The following is a 25,907-nucleotide window of genomic DNA, read 5'->3' as shown; positions in this document are numbered from 1 at the left end:
GATTATGCAGTCATCATGAGCTTCTCTTCACGTACAGTCTGTCACGTTTCTGTGTTTCATGTATACTGTTTAATATTTAAATAGCCTATGTTTTCAATTAATCTCATTTAATCTCTTAATCAGATTCTTCAGATTGATGTTAATATAACATCAGATTATATGCTCTGGCTGCCTTTAATGCTGTACTGAGCGCTGACATCTATTTTTAATAAAATATTTTTAGAAATGTAGGCTATACGATCTGCCTTTGAGAAGTTCTCGAAGAGCGAAGGATGTTACAGATGTTTTTTAAGACAAAATTAAACATACATAAATATAGTGTCGAAGAGTATGTAGAACTGTGGTTTTAAGACAAACTGCACATTTACTACATTCTTGCAGGTTTATTAAGATCTTCTGGAAGATTAAAAGGAAAAGAAGAAAGTGAGGCTGATGTTCAAGCGGCTGCTGAAGCTTCACGACGTTTTTTCTTGTTGTTTGGTCTTGCAGTTGTGCGCTGTTTCGCCCGACTAGCCTTCATTTTTTCCACTCCTGCGGCCGCTGGTCCACCTACGGCTCCCTTCTACACAAACATTACCATAAGAACATTATTTATCAGAATGTCCAAATGGTCAGATTGTCAGAGGTATTTTTTAATTATTGATTTTCACATTTACTCTATATGCCATACCTGATAGCAGTAGGATTGACCATATCGAACCATTGTGGCAATATGTTCACAATTCCGTTCATGGAGAATATATTCCTCACACGTCTTCTTGTCACTTATTAGTTTTTCAATGGTTGTTTTCATGAGGTCTGGGCTCTGTGGTGGGTGTTCTTTGTCTAAATAATTGTTCACTTTAAAGGGACCTGGAAGTTTACTGAATCGGCAGCCGGGTTTTGGATGCTCTGTTGAAAAGTGATGCAATGTTAAAAGCTTAATGAATGTATAATGGGTATGACAGTCTTCAAAAGATTTTGTAATAAATTTGAAAGACATGATGTCATACTTATCATCTCAAAAATGTTCTGATCTGCCTTCTTTTCCCCCACAGGCTCATCACCAACAAATACAGCATAGTGAATTATAAAAGGTAATTTGTTTTGAGGTTTAGGAAATTCAAGCAGGTCCCCAAATTTATACTGTGAAGATAAAATATGTATATAAATAAATAACGTAACAGTAAACTGTCCAAATAACCATACAGATAGGAAGTAAATAAGTGTATGAAAATGTGAAAAGTAGCCTATATAAAATGTGTAAATCTTGGATCCTCACAGGTGTTGCTGTTGTCTGAGCTTCAACAACATGCGCAGAGAAGCACAGCTGGAGAAACACAACGATCAAAACACTCTTCCCGCTCAACATCTTCATCTTTAGGCTCCTAAAAGAGATGCAATTGCATCAAAGTGTTGTGCAATAGCTGATAATTTGAAAAAAAAATTTTAACAGTAATTCAATGTATTTTTTTATTTAAACAAAAAATATGTAAATAAAACAAACACAAAATGGTCTGTTCGTCTACAGTGCTAACTTTGTGCTTAAATTGTCCACTAAAATATCAAGTTAAAAACAGAAGCAAAACATCATTTTACATTTAATGCTAAGCTATTTAATTAAAGTAATCCATTATTGAAGTGTGCATCAAAAAAGTACTTAGCCGTGAAAGAAAGAAGGCTTTTACCTGGGTTGATGATCATGTAGGGCTACGAGAGACGGACGTTAAATAGTCTTTTGCAATGATCTTCTCATCAGAACCATCATTCCCGATTTACTTATCATTTGAATAGACCCAGTAATGAAACATTCACTTACGAGTCGTATCGGAATATGCCTTGATGGCAGTTAAGACAATAAAAATGAGTGACAAAGGAGAGCAGAGCCTCAGATGATCCAGACAGACTGATAGGCTTCCATCCAGTCTTAATTTAACACCAGTCATCAAACTGTTATATTGTTATTGTATTTGCAATGAAATGTTCAGATGTTTAAAAGGGTCTGCAGGCAAATTTGCACAGATGCGATCTTTACATTTACATTTACTGATTTAGCAGACATTGTTATTCAAAGTGACTCACAAATGAACTCTGCTAGTGTAAGTGAACCATCCTAAAGAGAGTAATATGAGAACTGCTGCAATACAAAAATATAAAATTGCTTAGAAAGTATAAGACCTTTCTAATCTTTGTATATAAAAGATCATTTTAAGATTCCATTTTAATATTAAATACAAATATAGCTGCAAGCGGCGATCATCAGGGTCCAAGCACAAAGGGTTTGTGTATACGATACAGTTATATGTTACTTTATACAAGTCTTTAAGTGTCTCTTTATAGAAGTATACTATGAACTATATTAAAATGTGCAAATAATATTGTCTCTTTTCTTCAATTTGACTGCAATAGATTCAGACATGTCTGGAAAATTGACAAATATGTTTTCAATATCATTAGAAGAATATATACAAATTAAGACAAAATGAATGATCTACAAGTATTTTGGAGATCTTTTTTTTTTTTTTTTTTTTTTTTTGCAAGCTGATTATATTGGGCTTTATTAAACTTTGTAAAACTATAATGAATTTATATGCATTTTTCTATTACTACAACTGCAAGTCAATCTATTGAAGCATTTACACAGACTTTAAGCCATGAGATCGAAAAGGATTTGTTATCCTGCAGTTTTCTCTCGTGGACAGCACAAAATGTCTTCATGTCCATGTTTATGAAGTTCTGTAAAATTTGGATTCAAACAATCAGTGATGGAAAATGACCAACATCAGTTCAGTTCGTGCGCACACTCAGCTGATGTTGCATCTTGCACAACGGTACGCTAAAGGATGAGATATGGAGGATTTAACACAAACACACACAATTTAAGCTATATGATCTGATTAAATGTAAACGCTCCACTGATCTGAGATGCTCCTGGCTGACAGCAGATACTGCGGATCCTTCAATACAGTCGGGAAGATGTGCTGCTTCCCTCAGTTAGGAAAATCCTGGCCACCGATTGTTTTGAACTTGACAAAGAGTGAGTAGCCTCTCCAATAAAGTCAGAATATGAATAGAGTTGACTCTTTTAAATAACTCAGTTAGAACATAGCAGACAGAAACACAGTGTAGCCTACCAGATGTATCATGTACCAGATGTGGGCCGGATCTGGACCGACATGTTGCTGTCCGGGTTCTGACCGGCTGGTTCCATCTGTTTACAGTTTGTTCTGTAGGATAGGACTATAGTTTTTAAAGCTTCCTATTTTATAGTAAATACGTGTCAATATACGTGTATATCAGTGACATTAAAAATCCAATTATTTATGTAGGGAGAATTGCCCTAAAATGGGACACTACCTAATGTGGGACACTTAAGGTCTAGTGTTTGTAGGTCCCCCATAAATACATGAATGCCAATGAAACTAAGGGTTCGTGAAAGCTGTGGTGTCATGTGATCGATATCACATGACCTCTAAAATGTCTAATCATATATGAGGGTGGCGCAATCATCAAAAAGGAAGAAACTAGTGTGAAGACCACCCAAAGGTCAGTGACATAGAGTTTTGATAAATTTGATACGTTTTAAACAGAACAATCCTGCTACTTTTTGACCTAATGTGCTTATGAAATGTTTGCCCATCAAAAATAGTAGGCTATAACTTTGTTTGTATAGACTATTCATATTTTTTTATCAGATTTCCTTGTGATCCTTGTGAAACGTGGTTTCGAAAAGTGGGACAGTACTTCTGTCAGACAAAAATGTGTGGTGGAGCAGGTTTGTCGAACAAAAATGGTTATTTACAGGGTTTTAGTGTTGTTATGCAATATTATAATGCTGTTGCAGATGTTTAAGCGTTTGTTCAAGCTGTGGGATGTTGTTTTTTGGCAAGTTTTTAGCTAAATTTTGCCATTGAATAGGCCTAGGCTATGACTGTTGTGGTTGTTTGTGTTCATAAAATGAACTAGAGAACAGTCAGGAATTCTGAATGTGCATTTAACTCGTTTCTATCTACATAACATTACATAGGCCTATGATAATAGTTGCTTAAGGTCTTTATAATAAATGCATCAGAACTATCATGTTGTATAATTTGTCTGATGCGAGGTTCAATTATCTATGTTTCATTCATAAATAATCAAAAGAATTACTAACTTAAGAAGATTTTACTATATTCTACATGAATCAAGATGATTTTGGTCTTTTATCATAGACTTTTCAGTGTCCCACATTAGGGACAAAACTGTCCCACATTAGGAAGCTGCAGCTTGTCTCAGACGACTTGCACTAATATGTATCATTTATGAATGTGTTATCTTTATTTTCTCTTTTGATTTGATATGGACACATCCTGGAGTTTTTAAAATGGTATTGGGTGTGGATTTAATGTTTTGGTTACACATCGCAATATGTCGCAGAAGTTTGAAATGCAAAAAATGTCAGGGCGAATCATCCTATCGACCCCTCATTGTGTGTGCGTCTTATAATCTGCTTATACAAGGGATGAAATTAGTTTCAGTTATCCACACTCATTTTATAGCCATATATAGCAAATAAAAAAATCACTTGGAGGCTGTGCATCTGCAATAGGTGAGCAGGGAGGACTTGAAGATGAGTGAGTAAAGTGAGTAAAAGAGACCTTTACTGTGATTAATAGGCCTACTTTTTAATTATCAAGTGATTAACTACTAAACAAAAGATAAAAGGGCTATTCAGTCAAATGTATACTTCTATTTTACATTTATTTTACATGTATTTAGTTTATTTAACAACTTATTTAGTTGCCTTGATTCAATTTAGTTGATTAGAGTATAAAACATTTAGTAACTCCACCCTTATTTAATGTTACTTTTAATAAAATGAATTGATTATTCTACTGATATATTTATTTATTGTTATTATTAAATGATAAACGTGGTATAAAGACGAGATATAAAACTTGGTTGAGATGTTTTTATTTAAAAGTCATAAAAACAGGTATAAATCAGTATCAACTTACAAGCAATTCACCTTAAAGAGGCAAGAAGCATGAAAAGTCATAAAAACACACAGATTTAAACAATGTCAGAAAGAATAGTACAAGCTAGTGTGTTTTTATTTGCAATGTGGTCACTGTATGTCCACAGTTGGTCATTAAAGATTTTTGGCGGATCAGGATGAACATATTGTTGATGGGTCAGTAGCTGGATGGTGAAATTACGCTGATCATCGAGTGGCTGAGAAGATGAGAAGTTGCAGCTGATGATCTTTCATTCATGCAGTGACCGTCAGATCGTCTGCCTGAAATAAAAAGTAAAGCTGTTTGTCACCATAGCACTGGTAGGAGAAACCATGTGCCTGTATAATATATCCCAGCGAGCGATGTATATAGGTTCATATGCGACTAGTTGATGTGCTTTGAATTCCTGCCCAGGAAACATTGAAAGACCTGTAAGGTTTACAGTGCAGTTCCCATGATGCACAGCAATGAAAGGGTGGACAAAAGGATCTGATGGCTAAGCCAGTTGAACATATTTCATTCAACATTATGATATACACATTCCTTGATTTATTTTTACAAAACATAGATCCAAATAAAGCAAGAAAATCTGCCGTTGTCATTATCGGGTCCGCCCTCGAAGTCGAGTCTCCACAAACGGTCAGTTAGTGATTATTCTAAGTATATACGAATGATATTAATTTAGAATACGTATAGCTTCCTATACAATGTAGAAGAAAACAAATGAGTGCATTAATTCACTATTAATTAATTAATAATATTCTAATACCCTAATATTAATTAATAATATCCTATTTAGCAGATGTGGACAGTAACAAAGTAGCCTAGGCTACAGTAAATTTACTTGAGTACTAAGTACACTTTTTGAGTATCTGTACTTTACTTTGGTATCATTTTTTTTTCTTTCTGGAAACTTTAACTTCACTACATTTGAAAGACAAATATCGTACTTTTTACTCCACTACAATTCTGTCAAGGTCCTTGAGTAGAAAGTAGTAACGTCAGTCGAGGGATCATATTATGGAAACAGATCAGTATCAATAATAATTTACGGAAAAAACTAACAAAAAAACATGAATCACACACATGCATAGACAACTTCACATGCATGAAACAAAATTCACGTGCGTGAAAAAAAAAAAATATATATATATATTCACAAAAAGAAACTCACTGTCGCAAAAGAAAATTATTAGTGCTGGGCAAAGATTAATCGCGATTAATCGCATCCAAAATAAAAGTTTGTGTTTGCATAATATATGTGTGTGTACTGTGTATAATTATTTAGTATATATAAATACACACATATGCATGTATTTATTTAAGAAATATTTGCATGTATATACTATGTATTTATACATAATTTATATTATATATAAATATAAATAATTTATATATAAATAAATACAAATTCTTAAACATATACATACATATGTGTGTATTTATATATACAAAATAATTATACACAGTACACACACATATATTATGCAAACACAAACTTTTATTTTGGATAAGATTAATCGCGATTAATCTTTGCCCAGCACTAAAAATTATATATTCATAAAACACAATTCGTAGATATACAACTGTGCACAAAAAACCTTTGAATGTTTAAAATGTACGAGTTTATGCTTGAATGTGAATGTGCAAATCATTTGTGTGTGTGTGTGTGTGTGTGTGTGTGTGTGTGTGTGTGTGTGTTTCAGACTTTCCTGGCAGCGCTCTCCTCCTACACGGATCAGTCTTTAGCCAATCAGATTTAAGCTTATCAATCGACCAATCAGCATCATAGCTGAGCAGACAGCAGAGGTATGTGCAGTTGATCGGTGCATTTCTGTGTGTTTACTGAAGCTAAAGAAGTTAGAGTTTATGAACTGCTGTTGAGTTCACGTGTGAACATAAACATTTATTTTTAGTATTGATGGATTTTCATGTCCTGTCCACCACATATTGAACTGATGATAATGATAATGTATGTAATGACGTGCATATAGGAGACATCTGTTTTGTTTTAAGCTGCATACATTATGTAGTTTTATTGTTTCAGATTTCCAAGACAGATGATGTATGAAGTTGCAGACAACCAGTGCTGTGATCTTACCATTCCTACTGTAAATCTTTCAGAACAGTCATGTTGCAAGCCATCCATTTTGACAGTTGTTTCAACAAGAGGTTGAAAGTGATGCATTGTTACTGTATTCCTTTGTCTCCTGCGGACTATATGTACATGCTCTAGGAATAAAGCCCTGCTATGCATGCATTATTCAATTCTTGTTTTATGTATAAGTCAGAATTAAAAGATTCAAAGACATAGTTAGATTTGATGTACACATTTTATTAATTTGAAAGATTCCGAATCCTTTGGGAATAAAATATATAAAATGACTTGATCGTGATTAATGTTCCTGTTACATATGAAGATCATGAAATGACAATCTTAAGTATGAAGCTCAACATTCAGTGCAGAGAAATATACACTCACCTAAAGGATTATTAGGAACACCTGTTCAATTTCTCATTAATGCAATTATCTAATCAACCAATCACATGGCAGTTGCTTCAATGCATTTAAGGGTGTGGTCCTGGTCAAGACAATCTCCTGAACTCCAAACTGAATGTCAGAATGGGAAAAAAAGGTGATTTAAGCAATTTTGAGCGTGGCATGGTTGTTGGTGCCAGACGGGCCGGTCTGAGTATTTCACAATCTGCTCAGTTACTGGGATTTTCACGCACAACCATTTCTAGGGTTTACAAAGAATGGTGTGAAAAGGGAAAAACATCCAGTATGCGGCAGTCCTGTGGGCGAAAATGCCTTGTTGATGCTAGAGGTCAGAGGAGAATGGGCTGACTGATTGAAGCTGATAGAAGAGCAACTTTGACTGAAATAACCACTCGTTACAACCGAGGTATGCAGCAAAGCATTTGTGAAGCCACAACACGCACAACCTTGAGGCGGATGGGCTACAACAGCAGAAGACCCCACCGGGTACCACTCATCTCCACTACAAATAGGAAAAAGAGGCTACAATTTGCACGAGCTCACCAAAATTGGACAGTTGAAGACTGGAAAAATGTTGCCTGGTCTGATGAGTCTCGATTTCTGTTGAGACATTCAGAGTCAGAATTTGGCGTAAACAGAATGAGAACATGGATCCATCATGCCTTGTTACCACTGTGCAGGCTGGTGGTGGTGGTGTAATGGTGTGGGGGATGTTTTCTTGGCACACTTTAGGCCCCTTAGTGCCAATTGGGCATCGTTTAAATGCCACGGCCTACCTGAGCATTGTTCTGACCATGTCCATCCCTTTATGACCACCATGTACCCATCCTCTGATGGCTACTTCCAGCAGGATAATGCACCATGTCACAAAGCTCGAATCATTTCAAATTGGTTCCTTGAACATGACAATGAGTTCACTGTACTAAAATGGCCCCCACAGTCACCAGATCTCAACCCAATAGAGCATCTTTGGGATGTGGTGGAACGGGAGCTTCGTGCCCTGGATGTGCATCCCACAAATCTCCATCAACTGCAAGATGTTATCCTATCAATATGGGCCAACATTTCTAAAGAATGCTTTCAGCACCTTGTTGAATCAATGCCACGTAGAATTAAGGCAGTTCTGAAGGCGAAAGGGGGTCAAACACAGTATTAGTATGGTGTTCCTAATAATTCTTTAGGTGAGTGTACATCTCTTCCATAGTTGTGAGATCCAATCAGAGTCTTCTTTTCTTTTAAAGTAGATAAATGTTCATGGCCAAATGATACACATAAGTGCAATACATCAGGTGAAAAGTTCCTGTTGAATCCAGTCATCAGTAGACCTCTCTATTAGGACATAGTAAAATAGTGAAAACCTAGTGCAAGAGGTGCAGACAGAGGACGTGGGAGATTAAGTGATGGTATTTGAATAGAGTTTACTGAGTAATCTTAGTTGCATTATCTTAATTGCCTCTATGATAAGTTTACCTTTGTCTGATCAGCATAAAATCAGATTTGCCTGTTACTAGGCGAAGTAAAATTAATGCTTCACAACATTGTCCTGTGACACTAAAATGATGACAATACAGCACAAAACATAAGGGAATGAATGTTGAATATATTGGTAACACTTTACAATAAGGTTCATTAGTTAACATTAGTTAATGTATTAACTAACCATGAGCAATACATTTGTTGCTGTGTTTGTTCATCTTTGTCAACGTTAAAAAATACAGCTGTTTATTGTTGCAAATCTTATTGTAAAGTGTTACCAATATATTAAGACATTAATATATAAAAATAAAGTTTAAAAGAGAATAAAGAAACAACATGAATTAAGATGTTTGTGACTGTTATCCAGATGTCATGCTAAAGGTGAGTAATCCTGAAAAATGCAGGGAAACAAGTGTGTAATAATTTTAACAACATACACAAATGGAAAATAAACACTGGGTGCTCATTAAAATAGGTTTATTCACTATTTAAAGAATAATCCCGATGAGGCCAGTGGTAAGAGAGCTAGGTTGGGTGTTGGCCACAGATGACTGTTCTCTTACGAGAGGTCTCTCGTACTTGCGTAAGATATCTTACGCTAGGGGAAAACCTCTTTTCCTCGAGATATTGAAGCCAAAAATTATCCTTAATTTTGCAATAATGTAAAACGCATTGCAGCAGCATGCAGACATGGGCGAGACAGCTCGCGCGCCCATTGGCTGCTCTGCGGCAACTGCACCAGCCTATCGATAGAGGCTCCTCATGACGTCAGAACCAATGAGGGCGCTTCGCGCCCATTACGTCATGTCCCGCCGAAATCGGGTGGGGCCAGGGCTATAAATACGGCCCAGAGAGGCTGGTTTGGTCAGTTTTTCATCTCTTCAGCGGGCCTTCGCATCGCTGGATCCTGAGAGGAAGCCGCGCCGTCTGAGTCAAGCACCCAGCGGGATTAGTGCATCTGAAGCTGCTGGTCGACATCTCGCCGCCTTCAGTCGCCGTTTCTGCTGACGCTTTCCGGCGTACATATCCTTTTCTCTTCTACTGTGTTTTGTGTATGTGTGTGTGTTCGCCGCCGCGACACACACTCTCATTGCACTAAAAGAGCCGGGCGTCTTTTTCAAGACCGCCCCCCTTCCCCCCCAACCCGCAAAGCTCGCCGGTGCGCCCGCTTGCCTTGCCTGCTTGGAGGATGATACCTGCTCTCCCTCTGTTCGAGCCGCGCAAACCGCGCCGTTCACAGGGGATGTCAGGAGCGGACGGTCACGGGGCTAGCTTTCTCTCTCCCTCTGTTCGAGCCGCGCAAAATGCGCCGTTCACAGGGGAGGCTGGAAGCGGACGGTCGGGGTTAGTTTTTCTTTACGTACAAGAAAGCTACCCTGCCTCTGCGCCCCATTCACGCGTCAATCATCTCACACATTTCTCAGTTCCCTGATCAGGCGACTGGAAATATAAATATTGCAGCGCCGGCAAGCAAACGCCGAAGAAAACATGTTGACGCTATTATATGCTCGTGCATCTGAAAGCCTTTGTGTTCCCCCCTGTGGCTCAGTGGCGGAATCTTTGGTTTTTCACACGAGAGACCGGAGTTCGAATCTCGGTCTAACGGCAGATTAATTATGCCTCCAATGCTTCGCTCTGTCAGTTCCCTGAAAGGCGACTGCAGATGTGCATTTTGCAGCCAACGAGCGCGTTGTACAACCCGCTCGCCTGCACCCAAACACCGTTTCTATGGTTCCCGTGCGTCACTGGCGAAAGGAGAAAAGAGTGTTAATGTCCCGCTGCGGCCGGGCCGAATTCTATTTCTCATTCCCCTCTGAAGTTCGGGCGACTGGAAATGTCATACTGCAGTGAGCGAGCCTGTTGTAATGCACGCACCAGCATGTTGACGCTCTCTGTTTCTATGGCAACTTCTCGCTCGTTCAGTTCCAGTAAATGCGACTGTTCCAGTGTATTCTGCAGTAAACAAGTCGGCGACACAGCCCGCTTGCCTGCTCACAAACGCCGCTTTACGGCTACCCAGATAAATCCCCTAGAGTGTATTTTCTGGTGTTCCGGCCACGGCCGATGGTGTTATGAGTGTAGACAAAATGCCCACTGCCTGCCCAGTGCTCATTCCTACACAGAAACACAGGTTTCTCTGATAATATTCGTGCTATATAAAAGCCTTTGTGTCTTCCCCTGTGGCCCAGTGGCAGATTCTCAGATTTTCATGCGAGAGACCCGTGTTCGATCCCCGGGTCTACCGGCAAAAAAAAAAAAAAAAATTTTTGCCGTCAATGCTCGCTGTCAGTTCCCTGAAAAGGCGACTGCAGATGTGTATTTTTGCAGCCAACGAGCGCGTTGTACAACCCGCTCGCCTGCACCCAAGCACCGTTTCTATGGTTTCCGTGCGTCACTACCTCCATTCTCACACATTTCTCTGGAAAATGTCAATATTGCAGTGGACGAGTCTATTGTAATACACGCACACCTGCAAACAAACGCCAGCGTGTTGACGCTCTCTGTTTCTATGGCAACTTCTCGCTCGTTCAGTTCCAGTAAATGCGACTGTTCCAGTGTATTCTGCAGTAAACAAGTCGGCGACACAGCCCGCTTGCCTGCACACAAACGCCGCTTTACGGCTACCCAGATAAATCCCATAGAATGTATTTTCTGGTGTTCCGACCACGGCCGATGGTGTTATGAGTGTAGACAAAATGCCCAGTGCTCATTCCTACACAGAAACACAGCCCGTCACACAGGGCTCGCGCACATGAAATCGACCCAGATCGATTGCGCATTAAATGTGGTAAATGTGCCCACTGCCCAGTGCCCACAAACACTACGTTCTGCATGTCTCAAGGTTTCTGTAAAACGAAACCAACATGCATTCGCTCTGCTCAGGCAGACAATGCTCTCAGTGTTGTAAATGTGCCCGCTATCCCACGCCCACATTCACACATAGACATAACAGGTCTTACGGGACTCGCCCAGCCCTCCCCCTCTCGATTGACCACCGCAGAGGAGTCGAGCGCGGGCAATCTGCCCGCTGTTATCAGCGCGCCCCCTGCCTCAAATGTCATATGCTTATGTTGCAGCACACTGAAGCCCCTCTGTCGCTGAGCGACCAGAGCGCGCTTCGCATTCAACCCCTAGCCATTCGTGCAAATGCATGGGCAAGGCTACCCGGGGTTTCGAAGTGGGTGCTAGACATTATAGAAAGAGGCTATTCGCTACAGTTCGGTCGACGCCCGCAACGCAAAGCGGCGCGAATCGATACTACGGTGAAAAAGGAAGTAGCACACCTACTTCGGGCCGAAATAGCGAAGTTACTGAGCAAAGGGGCTATTCTGGTACCAAAAAAAAAAAAAAAGACGGGGGTCTCAGACCCATTTTAGATCTAAGACGACTAAACAAAGCACTTCTGAAACGACGGTTCAGAATGCTCACGACCAGGAAAATCCTCTCGCAAATTTGCCAAGGGGACTGGTTCATGTCAATAGATCTGAAAGACGCTTATTTTCAAATACAAATAGCGTCACGTCACAGGCGATTTTTGAGATTCGCCTTCGAGGGCCAGGCATATCAGTTCACAGTCCTGCCATTCGGCCTATCCCTGGCACCTCGCGTATTCACGATGTGCATGGATGCAGCGCTCGCACCCCTCAGGCTCCGAGGCATACGAGTGCTGAATTATTTGGACGATTGGCTGGTCCTAGCTCGATCACAGTCGGAGCTCATAGAACACAGGACCATATTACTCGATCACCTCGAGAATTTAGGTCTCACAGTCAATTGGGCAAAGAGTTCACTGTCTCCCAGTCAGAAAATATCTTTTCTGGGCACAGATCTGGACTCGCTGTCTATGACAGCACAGCTGTCGCCGCAGCGCAGACTAAGTATTCAGCGCATGACAGAGATTTTTCGCCACGGCACTTTAGTCCCGCTCAAAAAGATTCAAAGGATGCTGGGTCTCATGGCTTCAGCATCCTCAGTGCTTCAGCTGGGTCTGCTTCGCATGCGCCCGCTGCAGTATTGGTTGAAAGCGCGCGCCGCGCAGAGCTTGGACCTCCGGTCTCGCGCGCCTCAAGGTCGATCAGAAATGCGTCGCAGCTCTGAAACCTTGGACAGTGACCGACTGGTACCGGTCAGGTGTAAGCCTGGGGACTTCCTCGAGTGTAAAGTTGGTGTCTACGGTCGCCTCAACCTCGGGATGGGGAGCGCTGCTCGAGGGCAGACCGTTATTCGGCCAGTGGTCGGAACGGGAAAAGCTTCTGCATATAAACTGCCTGGAAATGATGGCAGTCGACAACGCGCTGAGGCGTTTTTTGTCCCCAGATAAAAAGACACCACGTCTTGGTCCGTTCGGACAACATGTCAGTGGTGGCTTATATAAATCACCAAGGAGGTATCAGATCCAGAATCCTTCACAGGCTGACGGAACGCCTCCTGGTCTGGGCTCAGCACAACCTGCGCTCGCTCAGGGCAGCGCATGTGCCCGGCCATCTGAATGTGGGACCAGACAGACTGTCCAGAAACAATCTGCCGACAGGAGAATGGTCTTTTCATCCACAGACAGTCAAAATGCTATGAAGGACATTTGGCAGAGCGGAAATAGACCTATTTGCGTCTCAAGAGAACGCTCATTGTCAGGAATTCTTCTCCAAGAGCAGGGATGCGCTGGCTCACGCTGGCCCCGCTGCCCGCTCTATGCGTTTCCCCCTGTCACGCTCCTACCCCAGGTGTTAGAGCGAATCAGGGAGAGCAGATGCCCAGTGCTACTCGTCGCCCCATTTTGGACAAACCAAGTCTGGTTTCCAGTCCTGATGCAGCTGACGAGTCCCGCCCCGTGGCCGATACCGGTGAGGAGGGATCTCCTCTCGCAGGCGAACGGCTCGATCTGGCATCCTCGCCCGGAGCTTTGGTCCCTACATGTGTGGGCCATCAACGGGTACCCGTTAACCTCCCAGCGGGAGTGTTAAACACGATCACGCAGGCTAGAGCTCCATCTACGAGGCGGCTCTATTCCTCAAAATGGTCTGTGTTCACTAGCTGGTGTACAGCGAGTGGCACTTCACCCTCACGCTGTGGGGTGCCAGAGGTTCTCTCCTTTTTACAAGAGCTTCTGGATAAGGGCAGAACCCCATCCACGCTCAAAGTTTATGTGGCGGCCATAGCAGCGTTCGCTGAACCGCCGCTTGGCCAGTCATTAGGAAGGAACGATCTGGTCATTCGCTTCCTTAGAGGAGCTAAGAGGCTGAACCCTCCCAGACCACCCTCAGTTCCCGTTTGGGACCTTTCCACGGTTCTGGAAGCCATGAAAGGTGCCCCATTCGAGCCAATACAGTCAATAGACCTGAAACCCTTGTCTTTCAAAACAGTGTTTCTTCTGGCTCTCGCTTCAGTGAAGCGCATAGGGGATTTGCAAGCGCTCTCAGTGAGCACGACGTGTATGGAGTTTGGGCCGAATGACTCGAGAGTCATACTCAAACCAAAGCACGGATATGTTCCTAAATCCCTCAACACACCGTTTAGGGCACAGGTTATCTCCCTGTCGGCCCTGCCGGTATCTGAGGAGGAAGGGGACGCAGGCTTCCTTTGCCCGGTCAGGGCGTTAAGAGCCTATGTGTCTCGCTCATCTGTTTTCAGACAGACGGAGCAGCTCTCTGTTTTGTTCAGCTGACGTTCTAAGGGACTAGCTGCGTCAAAACAGAGTCTATCCAGATGGATAGTTGATGCTATAGCGCTAGCTTACACATCCAAGGGCCTGCAATGCCCGATAGGTGTCAAAGCGCACTCCACAAGAGGCATGGCCTCGTCGTGGGCTTGGTCCAGTGGGATTGCCTTGCAAGATATCTGTATGGCGGCAGGCTGGGCCTCCCCGTCTACATTTATAAGGTTTTATAACCTCGAGGTTCCCGCTTTGCAAGCTAGGTTGCTCTCGGTTTAATTTTTCAGTATTGCCCGCCCGATGCTATCGGCTCGGGATGCTGAAACTGCTAGAGCGTCGATCACTGATCGCCTATATACTTCTGTGGGCAGTACGTAAGTCCCCCATATTTACCAGTCCAGGCTGAGTTCGCCCTGGCTGTGTGGAACACTTGATATAACATGCTCTTATCAGAGCTCAATATTACAGGAATGATGCTATTCTAGCCCCTCTTCCCGGATTCTCTGTGAGTCCCTTGTGATTAGGCACTGTATGAGCCCCGGGCACCTGCCCTTGGGACTTCACTGTTATGTCTCAAGCACGCACGGCGTTTTACATTGTGTTCCCCTAGCGTAAGATATCTTACGCAAGTACGAGAGACCTCTCGTAAGAGAACGTACTCGGTTACTAACGTAACCTCGGTTCTCTCTAGAAGAGGGAACGAGTACTTGCGTATCTTGCCGTGCATGCGTCATGTTCTGATTCGCTTCAGCGATGAAAAACTGACCAAACCAGCCTCTCTGGGCCGTATTTATAGCCCTGGCCCCACCCGATTTCGGCGGGACATGACGTAATGGGCGCGAAGCGCCCTCATTGGTTCTGACGTCATGAGGAGCCTCTATCGATAGGCTGGTGCAGTTGCCGCAGAGCAGCCAATGGGCGCGCGAGCTGTCTCGCCCATGTCTGCATGCTGCTGCAATGCGTTTTACATTATTGCAAAATTAAGGATAATTTTTGGCTTCAATATCTCGAGGAAAAGAGGTTTTCCCCTAGCGTAAGATATCTTACGCAAGTACTCGTTCCCTCTTCTAGAGAGAACCGAGGTTACGTTAGTAACCGAGTACGTTTTGCACTCGTGCATGTGTGACTGTAACTGAGAGCTGTCTGAGGGCATGTCTGTCCCTGCAGCTAAAATACAACAAAACAAGCTTCATTTCTTCTTCATTTTTGTAGTTAGTTCATACAGGCTGTAGTTCATAGTTCATAAACTACTGCTTCAACTGATCGCTAACTTCTTTAACTTCAGTAAACACACAGAAATGCACCGATCAACTGCACAAACCTCTGCTGACTCTGCTCAGCCATGAACTATCATCGAAAGCTGATGGCGTAACATGCAGGTAGGCACGCCCTCACGTGATGCTGATTGGTCGATTGATAAGCTTAAATCTGATTGGCTAAAGACTGATCCTTGTAGGAGGAGAGCGCTTTCAGGAAAGTCTCAAACACACACATACACACACAACTTGATTTTCATTTTCAACGTTGGGTTTGTTCTTCTAAATGCGAATTTTGTCATTGTTCTGGAGCACACTAGCTTATAGATAACAGTATGGCTAACATATTCATACTAAAAGCCCAAAAACTTAAAAAATGGCACTATTTGAGGGAACAGCCAGTTGGGTGTCCGAAACCATTGTGGACGTTATTGAGTGACTTATTCAATCTCACATTCAATCCCACTACTGGAACTGTGTTCTAGAAATACATGTGATATTGATATCAGGGAAGGCAGGCATAGATTCAGAGGCATAAGGTACTGTAAGTATTACATACAACAATGCAACAATAATAAAACAATGCATTGACATTTACTTTTTACTTTTGATACTTAAGTCCTTTTAAAAACTTCTGTACTTTTACTTAAGTAAAAATCGGTCTTTACAACTTTTACTTGTAACGGAGTAATATTTGACCAGTAGTATCTGTACTTTCACTCAAGTAAGGAAGTACTTTGTCCACCTTTGCTATTTAGTGAATAATTGAACATTTATAATACAAATATTTGGGACATTTAACAATTTAACACATAATTATTACATAAAAAATTATTGTGGATACATGTAGGGTAAGTGCAATTGCGTGTATAAACCATGGTATTAAATAAACTATCAGGCTAATCTGGTATCTGTAATGCAATGCTATACACAAGCTAACCAATACAGACAAAAATGGTTATTATAATGTACTGTTAAAACTATTGGTTTTATTTACATATTTTTAAATAATTTCTTGTTCTAAAGTTAGGGATTTTTTGCATTTAGTTTGTTGAAATAAATAATTTTTGAATATAACCTGCTCTTAATTTTTTTTAATGGCATTTCAGTTGTATTTTTGCAAATGTATGTGGCATTTTTTTTTTTCTCAAAAATACTGATTTTGATATATTTTATAATGTTCAAATATATATATATTCACAAAATATATAACAAAAAAACAGTTGTGATAGGAGCAGTTGTTCATGTAATGAAGCACCGGACTCAGAAGGATCCATTTGCAGCTTTATTAGAATAGTCGTATAGGGTAATCAACAGTAGACAGGGCAATGGAGGAAACACAGAGAAGATCCGAGTCACAGGCAGAGATCGGGGCAGAGGCAGCAATAATCAAAGTCCAGTAAACAATCCGGGTCGGGGCAGGCAGAGAACAATCAGGAAACGAGGTAAAGCAGTCCAAGGTCAGAAATACAAAAAAAGCAAACACGAGTAATAACGCTCAGTAATGATGGCCAGGGCAAATCAAGACTTCGCAGAGAGGTGTTGTGTGGAAGTGGCTTTTATGTGTGTGTGTGTAGTGCAGCAGGTGTGTTGCGCAATCAGTCACAGGTGAGAGGCATGATGGGAATTTGAGTTCGGGAGGAAATGGTTAATATTCCGGAGACGGATCCCTCCGGTGGTGCGGAGGAGGCGGTACGGGAGCCTCCTCTGTAACAGTTCACATGCAGAAAAATGAATGGATCTCTATGTCCCTCTGCTGGATATATAGAAAACATCTCTACGTTGCTTTCTATATATCCAGATGTTTTCTATATATCCAGCAGAGGGACATAGAGATCCATTCATTTTTCTGCATGGGAACAACTGCTCCTATCACAACTTTTTTTTTATATATTTTGTGAATATATATATATTGCTCTCTAAAAGTGCCACTGATTTATCAGCTGGGTAAATTAATAAATACAATAGGTATAGTTAAAGCTCAAACAGTGGACAGTTTACAGACCATTGAAATGGTCTATAGCAACAAATATAGTCATAATAGCCAGAGGCGGTTCTGGGGGTTATAACCATTTTAAAGGGAACCGTCCCAGTGACAGCTCTTCTGAGACTGTAGGCTGTTAGATGTTTGTTTTTAAATAACTTGAAATAATCATGTAAACTTTGTAAAGCGTCCGCTATCAGAGAATAGATAGGCTCAGGTTCAGGCGTGGTGGCGGCCATCTCTGCTGAGGGCTCAGGCGACGTGGTGGTGGCCATCTTGTCTGGAGACACTGGCTCAGCGGCAGACGTGGCGTGAACAGACTCAGACTTGGCAGGCATGACGTGAAGAGACTCAGACTTGGCAGGCATGACGTAAAGTGGTTCAGGCTGAGATGATACTGTGGGTTTGCGGTGTTCCTCATCGGTAAAACCCACAGTAAATGAGGAACCACTCAAAAACAGGGCATAATCCATGTATTGTTCAAGTGAGAAGTGAATTTTTCCCCCAGGCAGTCCATAGCGCAAAGGTTCGTCTAATCCATGTCTAAAAATGTCAGTTTTTTGTCCAATAATTAGAATCTCTGTTTTTTCAGAATTAAGTTGTAGGAAATTACTAGTCATCCAGTTTTTTATATCAGCTATGCATTCCGTTCATTTTGTGAATTGTTAAGAATTGTGAAGCAAATTGCCATGCTTCCTAATGATATCTCCCAAGGGTAGCATGTACAGAGTGAACAGCAACGGTCCTAGTACTGAGCCTTGTGGTACGCCATACTGACCTTGTGATCGATGAGACGTCTCTTCATTTACTGCTACAAACTGATAACGGTCAGATAAGTATGATTTAAACCATGCTAATGCAATTCCACTAATGCCAACATCATTTTCGAGTCTATTTAAAAGAATGTTGTGGTCAACAGTGTGAAATGCAGCACTAAGATCGAGTAACACTAATAGAGAGATACAACCAAGAGCAAATCATTTGTGACTCTAATGAGAGCTGTCTCAGTACTATGGTACGGTCTAAATCCTGATTGAAAATCCTCGTAGATATAATTTCTTTCTAAAAAAGAACATAGTTGTGAAGATACTGCCTTTTCTAGTATCTTTGACAGAAAAGGCAGATTCGAGATCAGCCTGTAATTGACTAATTCTGTATGATCAAGTTGTGTTTTTTTAACAAGCGGTTTAATCATAGCCAGCTGGAAAGTTTTTGGTTTGTATCCTAATGACAAAGATGAATTAATGATACTAAGAAGAGGATCTATGACCTCTGGAAGCATCTCTTTCAGAAGCTTAGTCGCTATAGGGTCTAACATAGAGCTGGACAATAATTCAATATCAATATATATCGCAATATAATTTTTTTCAATAATGGTGATATGATTTTTGAAAAAGTATTCTCGTTGCTTTATAAACTTAAGATTGAGCCACTGTAGTCACTTGGACTATATTAACGATGTCTTTAATAACTTTTCTGGGCCAGCCAGTTTCAATCCCTTAAAAGCCTATGGAGCAGTGATCCAGCTCTCAGATTTAATCAAAAATATCTTAATTTGTGTTCCGAAGATGAACGAAGGTCTTACGGGGTTGGAACAACATGAGGGTGAGTAATTACTGACAGAATTGTCATTTTTGGGTGAACTAACCCTTTAATATTGAGCAAAACACATTAAATAACACTTAATTGTAACATTTGCTCTCCTTTAACAGCCAGAAGCAAAGCATGCTGGGAACTAGAAATCAGTTGTAACTCATTCTGTGACTGTGTGTGTGTGTGTGTGTGTGTGTGTATATGTGTGAACATACATTCACATTTATATGGGAACATGTGCATATATGTACACAATAAAGGATAAAACTTTGTGAATATTATACATGTAATGCTATTTTTGTCTTCATTTTTGTCTTAATATATGGTCAATGCATATATTGCAGTATAGTGAAAAATATAAACACTAGTTTCCCATATATGGAAATGTATTATGTAATATATCACATTATATTTTGCAGTATATTCCCATATATGTTTGTTCTGTAAGGGTAGACACACAGTCTTGTGACCTCGGAGGGCCACTCGTATAACTCAGGGTCCTGGTATCAGCCATACACATATGGAGATGTGCTACCTATCAGTCCATGTGTGGGAATGTACTATGTTTATCTATTTCCTATATTTCTTAGCCAATCAGAATCATTTAACCTGAAGCAAGGATGTACACGTAGCTTAGACCCTGGTGTAGGGTATAACTGAACTGTAAGCGGGACGGCCTACGAACTCCTGTGAGTCTTGAAGCTGATGAAACTGCAAACTATCTTCACTATTTTCTTTCATTTATTATAATTCTTACTCTTGTCTTAAATTTACTGCACTTCTAACTCCCTATCTTATTTAATCATATCTAGTCCTTGAGTCCTTAACTGTAAATTCCCTGAAAAAGAGTTTTAGCATTTTTGAAGTGCAGAGTTTGTATTTATCTAACAAAATGTGTTTTCTCACATGTGATTGAGTGGTTCCTCAAGAGGGAAGTAGGTTACATACTAAATTATATATTTTTGAAAATGTAAAAATGCAGAAAGTTGTGTGCTATGGGCAGGTTTAGGGGTCGGGTTAGTGTAGCGGGACAGAATATACAGATTATCCAGTATAAAAACCATTACGGCTATGGAGAGTCCCCACAAAGATAGCGAACCAGACGTATGTGTGTGTGTATGTGTGTGTGTGTGTGTGTGTGTGTGTGTATCTTCTACATTTCAGATTATGCAGTCATCATGAGCTTCTCTTCACGTACAGTCTGTCACGTTTCTGTGTTTCATGTATACTGTTTAAGCTTTAAATATCCTATGTTTTCAATTAATCTCATTTAATCTCTTAATCAGATTCTTCAGATTGATGTTAATATAACATCAGATTATATGCTCTGGCTGCCGTTAATGCTGTACTCAGCGCTGACATCTATTTTTAATAAAATATTTTTAGAAATGTATACGATCTGCCTTTGAGAAGTTCTCATAGAGCGAAGGATGTTACAGATGTTTTTTAAGACAAAGTTAAACATACATAAATATAGTGTCGAAGAGTATGTAGAACTGTGGTTTTAAGGCAATTAACAAGACTAGACAAACTGCACATTTACTACATTCTTGCAGGTTTATTAAGATCTTCTGGAAGATTAAAAGGAAAACAAGAAAGTGATGCTGATGTTCAAGCGGCTGCTGAAGCTTCACGACGGTTTTTCTTGCTGTTTGGTCTTGCAGCTGTGCGCTGTTTCGCCCGACTAGCCTTCAGTTTGTCCAATCCGGCCTTCATTTTTTCCACTCCGGCCTTCATTTTTTCCACTCCTGTGGCCGCTGGTCCACCTACGGCTCCCTTCTACACAAACATTACCATAATAAGAACATTATTTATCAGAATGTCCAAATTTTCAGATTGTAAGAGGTATTTTTTAATTATTGATTTTTATATTTACTCTATATGCCATACCTGATAGCAGTAGGATTTACCATATCGAACCATTGTGGCAATATGTTCACAATTCTCTTTATGAAGAATATATTCTTTACACTTCTTCTTGTCACTCATTAGTTCTTCAATGGTTCTTATCATGTCGGGCGTGCTCTGTGGTATTTTTTCTGCACTGTCATAAACATTGTTCACCACTGTAAAGGGACCTGGTTGTGTATCGAATCGGCAGCCGGGTTTTGGTGTCTCTGTTGAAAAATGATGCAATGTTAAAAGCTTAATGAATGTATAATGGGTATGACAGTCTTCAAAAGATTTTGTAATAAATTTGAAAGACATGATGTCATACTTATCATCTCAAAAATATTCTGATCTTCCCTCTTTCCCTCCACATGCTCACCCCCAACAAATACAGCATAGTGAATTATAAAAGGTAATTTGTTTTGAGGTTTAGGAAATTTAAGCAGGTCCCCAAATTGATACTGTGAAGATAAAATATGTATATAAATAAATAACGTAACAGTAAACTGTCCAAATAACCATAGGAAGTAAATAAGTGTATGAAAATGTGAAAAGTAGCCTATATAAAATGTGTAAATCTTGGATCCTCACCTGTTGATGAGGTGTTGCTGTTGTCTGAGCTTTAACAACATGCGCAGAGAAGCACAGCTGGAGAAACACAGCGATCAAAACACTCTTCCCGCTCAACATCTTCATCTTTAGGCTCCTGTGAAAAAGAAACATGTTTCGTGGGCTCTACATTGTATACAGCGTAACAAATGTTTGACACGATTAGCAAAGATCTTCAAAAGATCTTCAACAAAATTGTGCTAAGGCTGATATTTTGGACATCCCCCCCCCAAACTATAAGATCGTGCCTTAAAACGATTAACACATCCATCTGAACATGTTTTGATAAATTTACACGTTTCACCAAACGTAGGTAAATGCTTTCAAAACAATTACACACAGACTCTAAATTTGGCTTAATTTAAAAACTCACTTTCCAGATAGCAGCAAAACTATTGCAGTTTCCTCTATTCTTATGACAGATTTAGCTGTAGACACACAGGTACATCACTGAAATGAAAAAGATATTTTTTTTATTCCAGTTTATTCCACAATGAAGATCAGTTTTTATATGAATTATATAAAGTTAAAAGTTCACACACATTGCTGCCACTGTATTCGTCAAGACTCTGATTTTATTCCATTTAAACTTTGAATTTTTTTAACAGTAATTCAATGTATTTTTTTATTTAAACAAAAAATATGTAAATAAAACAAACACAAAATGGTCTGTTCGTCTACAGTGCTATAAAACTTTGTGCTTAAATTGTCCACTAAAATATCAAGTTAAAAACAGAAGCAAAACATCATTTTACATTTAATGCTAAGCTATTTAATTACATAAAGTAATCCATAATTGAAGTGTGTATCAAAAAAGTACTTAGCCGTGAAAGAAAGAAGGCTTTACCTGGGTTGATGATCATGTAGTGAAGGCTACGAGAGACGGACGTTAAATAGTCTTTTGCAATGATCTTCTCATCAGAACCATCATTCCCGATTTACTTATCATTTGAATAGACCCAGTAATGAAACATTCACTTACGAGTCGTATCGGAATATGCCTTGATGGCAGTTAAGACAATACAAATGAGTGACAAAGGAGAGCAGAGCCTCAGATGATCCAGACAGACTGATAGGCTTCCATCCAGTCTTAATTTAACACCAGTCATCAAACTGTTATATTGTTATTGTATTTGCAATGAAATGTTCAGATGTTAAAAAGGGTCTGCAGGTCAATTTGCACAGATGCGATCTTTACATTTACATTTACTGATTTAGTAGACATTGTTATTCAAAGTGACTCACAAATGAACTCTGCTAGTGTAAGTGAACCATCCTAAAGAGAGTAATATGAGAACTGCTGCAATACAAAAATATAAAATTGCTTAGAAAGTATAAGACCTTTCTAATCTTTGTATATAAAAGATCATTTAAGATTCCATTTTAATAGTAAATACAAATATAGCTGCAAGCGGCGATCATCAGGGTCCAAGAACAAAGGGTTATACAATGCATGTCTTTTTTCATACACAAGTCTTTAAGTGTCTCTTTATAGAAGTATACTATGAACTATATTAAAATGTGCAAATAATATTGTCTCTTTCCTTCAATTTGACTGCAATAGATTCAGTCATGTCTGGAAAATTGACAAATATGTTTTCAATATCATTAGAAGAATATAAAAATTAAGACAAAATGAATGATCTACAAGTATTTTGGAGATCTTTATTTTTATTTGATTTTTTTGCAAGCTGATTATATTGGGCTTTATTAAACTTTGTAAAACTATAATGAATTCATATGCATTTTTTTATTACTACAACTCTATTGAAGCATTTGCACAGACTTTAAGCCATGAGATCGAAAAGGATTTGTTATCCTGCAGTTTTCTCTCATGGACAGCACAAAATGTCTTCATGTCCATGTTTATGAAGTTCTGTAAAATTTGGATTCAAACAATCAGTGATGGAAAATGACCAACATCAGTTCAGTTCATGCGCACACTCAGCTGATGTTGCATCTTGCACAATGGTACGCTAAAGGGTAAAATATGGAGAATGAACACAAACACACACAGTTTAAGCTATAGTAATTATCTGATTAAATGTAAACGCTCCACTGATCTGAGATGCTCCTGGCTGACAGCACATGTACTGCGGATCCTTCAATACAGTCGGGAAGATGTGCTGCTTCCCTCAGTTAGGAAAATCCTGGCCACCGATTGTTTTGAACTTGACAAAGAGTGAGTAGCCTCTCCAATAAAGTCAGAATATGAATAGAGTTGACTCTTTTAAATAACTCAGTTAGAACATAGCAGACAGCAACACAGTGTACCAGATGTACCAGATGTGGGCCGGATCTGGACCGACATGTTGCTGTCCGGGTTCTGACCGGCTGGTTCCATCTGTTTACAGTTGGTTCTGTAGGATAGGACTATAGTTTTTAAAGCTTCCTATTTTATAGTTGTTACAACACAGAAGGGGCAGACACACGAATAAGGTAATGTGAGTTTATTAATAACAACCAGATGAGTGATCGGAGTGCAGATGAAGGTGAGTAGATCTGAATATAGTCCCGATGATGATGACTTGAATGATACAGTATGTCTTTCTTGCAGATGGAGAGCTGAGAGGGATTACCGGAACCGGAGAAGACACAGGAGAACACAGGAGACGAAGACCCACGAGGAAGACTGGTAGACGGGGAGAGGATGCCACGGAACAGGTAAGTAGCATGCGGAGTCCTGGAGGTAAGCATACAGAGAAGCGTCTAGATGCGAACGATACCGGACAATGAGTGATTGTGCGAGCGGGGTTTAAGTGCTGGAGGTGATTGATGAATAGATGACGTGCTGGTGTGTGTGATCAGTATTCAGGAGAGGAGGTCCGCTGTGATTGAGTGAGGGTGGAGTCTGGCGTGATTGTAACATTACCCCCCCCTCCACGGCCCGCTCCTGAGGGCCGAGGACCCCGACGTCGTGGCGGTCGGCCTCTACCCCGGGGTGCGGGTCTTTCCGGATGAGTGGCATGGAACTGATCGAGCAGATTAGGATCAAGTATGTCATTTCTGGGTACCCATGAGCGTTCCTCGGGACCGTAGCCCTCCCAGTCCACGAGGTACTCTAGAAGACCACCACGACGCCGGGAGTCCAAAATCTCCTGAACCTGGTAAGTAGCACCGTCTTCTAGGATGAGTGGAAGGGGAGGTTCAGCCGCTGCGCCAGACTCTGAGGGAACAGAAACAGAGGGATGATGAGGTTTCAACAAGGAGACATGGAAGGTAGGATGAATCCTGTACTGTGGTGGCAATTGGAGTTGATAAGTGACAGGGTTGATCTGCTTCACGATGGTGAAGGGGCCAATGAACCTGGGACTCAGCTTTCGGCAAGGCAGACGTAACCTGATGTCCCTAGTGGACAGCCAGACCTTCTGACCTGGTTGGTACGAAGGGGCGTCAGAGCGACGAAGGTCGGCTGTCATCCTACGTCTGCGCAATGCCCGTTGCAGATGGTGGTGCGCTGAGTCCCAAACCCTCTCGCTCTCTCGGAACCAGTAGTCAACTGCAGGAACATCCGATGGTTCCCCAGTCCAGGGGAACAATGGAGGTTGGTAGCCGAGCACGCACTGGAAGGGAGTGAGTCCAGTGGTAGGTTGGCGTAACGAGTTCTGTGCGTACTCGGCCCAACCCAGGAACTGGTTCCAAGAGTCCTGGTGGCCATGACAGAAGGTACGGAGGAAACGTCCAATCTCTTGAATCTTCCGTTCTGTCTGCCCGTTCGACTGCGGATGGTAACCAGAGGAGAGGCTAACGGTCACACCTAGGAGTGAGAAGAACGCCTTCCATACCCTGGAGATGAACTGTGGTCCTCTATCGGACACGATGTCCTCTGGAATTCCATAAACTCTGAAGATGTGGTTAAACATCAATTCTGCAGTCTGTATGGCAGTGGGGAGTCCCTTCAGGGGAAGTAGACGACATGACTTGGAGAATCTATCGATGATTACTAGGATGCAGGTACAGTTATCAGAAGCAG

The 25,907-nt window shown here is 40.8% G+C and overlaps 1 long non-coding RNA gene across 1 annotated transcript; it reads right to left on the bottom strand.

The window, feature by feature from the left end:
* Nucleotides 1–763: 763 nt before the first annotated feature.
* On the bottom strand, nucleotides 764–21,727 carry LOC309491314. The gene is made up of 3 exons (XR_014203019.1): nucleotides 21,654–21,727; nucleotides 21,514–21,552; nucleotides 764–852 (listed from the first exon to the last, which is right to left on the bottom strand). It is a non-coding gene; the product is annotated as an uncharacterized lncRNA (long non-coding RNA).
* Nucleotides 21,728–25,907: the final 4,180 nt, after the last annotated feature.

This window comes from Leuciscus leuciscus, assembly GCF_965113295.1.
Source record: "Leuciscus leuciscus genome assembly, chromosome: 25".
Classification (NCBI taxonomy): domain Eukaryota; kingdom Metazoa; phylum Chordata; class Actinopteri; order Cypriniformes; family Leuciscidae; genus Leuciscus; species Leuciscus leuciscus.
This window is presented reverse-complemented; position numbering and strand designations above follow the sequence as displayed.